Source organism: Chenopodium album, chromosome 6 (assembly GCF_948465745.1).
Source record: "Chenopodium album chromosome 6, dcCheAlbu1.1, whole genome shotgun sequence".
NCBI classification, from domain to species: domain Eukaryota; kingdom Viridiplantae; phylum Streptophyta; class Magnoliopsida; order Caryophyllales; family Amaranthaceae; genus Chenopodium; species Chenopodium album.
The window spans coordinates 15,325,232-15,326,701 of record NC_137839.1 but is presented as its reverse complement, the minus strand read 5'-3'; the positions used below and the strand labels follow the sequence as shown (position 1 = coordinate 15,326,701).

Here is a 1,470-nt window from a genome sequence, read left to right as displayed (position 1 = left end):
GGGATGATAATATTTCTACTGCTATTGCTGCGGCGCCTGTGGTTCTTGTGGTGGTGGATTTTGAACATTAGTGCTCCGGTAGGAAAGGTACGGATGATTCCGATACCCAGGATTGTAGGTGTTGGAGTATGGGTTATTCTGCCTATAAGCTTGGAAGGCATTAACTTGCTCCACGGAACTCCTGCAATCTTGCTCCCAATGACCTACAATACCACAATTTTCACAGAAAGCCTCATTAGAAGTATTATTAATTGCAAAAACATTAGCTACATTGGCAGTGCTAAGATTATCTAATTTTTGGCAAATAGAGGTCAGCTGAGCTTGCAAAAAGGATATAGAGTCAACACTATGCTTCCCCTTGTTCGCAAATCCTCTAGGATTCCCATATTGGGAATTTTGTATCGCCATATCTTCAATAACCTGACCTGCATCATCAACATTAAGATTCATAAATCTCTCACTAGCTGTAAAGTCTAAAATTATTCGGGAAGAATTTCCAATGCCATTATAAAAGGCTTGGATTAACTGCCATTGTGCTAAATTATGGTGAGGGAATTCTCTTTGTAGGTCCTTGAACCTCTCCCAAGCCTCATATAAAGATCCATCGGCTTCTTGGGCAAAGTTCTGAATCGCACTCCGTAGTACGACTATTCTCTCTGCAGGATAATACTTGTTATAGAAATTCAAAACAAGAGTTTCCCAGTCAGTTATACCAAGTGCAGTTCTATTTAAGCCATTAAACCACAATTTAGCTTTTCCAGTTAAAGAGGGGAAAGAGAATCTCCCTGATTTGGTCTTGAGTGACCCTGGCTTGCCTGATGGTGTTACAATATTGACAATAGTCGACAATGTGAAGATTTGGGTCTTCACCCTTGGCTCCACTAAATTGCTTCCTCTCTATCATCGTTATATATTGAGGCTTAATTTTGAATTGAACCCTATCAAGAACCGGAGTAGGGGTGAGATGCGGAAAATCTGTAAGCTTTGGTTGTGAGTAATCACTAAGCTTCTTTGGAGCCGTCATCTCTGATTCTGGATCTGATGATACCTCTGAATCGCTAGAACCAGTTGGAGGATCGCGGTGATTATTATTATCACCAGAATCCGCCAGGATTTGCTTGTAGAGATTTTTCTGTCTATGGAAGGAACGTTCGATCTCAGGATCGAATGGGATGTAACCTGATCTGGAACACCTGGGCATAAACAAAAACTAGAAGCAAATATGAGATTTGCCTCAGAAAACTAATGCTATCTGAGACAAAAAGAAAATAACATAGACTACAAAATTAATCAGAAATAAAAATAAAACCGTTTCCCCGACAACGGCGCCAAGTTTTGACAGGGTAGAGTCGTATCCCCTAATAAAAAATAATTCCTAAGTCCTCTAACTAAAGCAGATAAGGAAGTAGGGTCGATCTCCACAGGGAAACAAGTCTTTCTATTCCTAATTAACTAAAATAATCTAGATTA

General features: G+C 39.8%; 1 non-coding gene across 1 annotated transcript; it reads left to right on the top strand.

Moving 5' to 3' along the window:
• The first annotated feature begins 538 nt into the window (after positions 1-538).
• On the top strand, positions 539-645 carry LOC145637657 (small nucleolar RNA R71). Its single transcript, XR_014114403.1, has one exon. It is a non-coding gene; the product is annotated as a small nucleolar RNA R71 (small nucleolar RNA).
• The last annotated feature ends 825 nt before the right edge of the window (positions 646-1,470 follow it).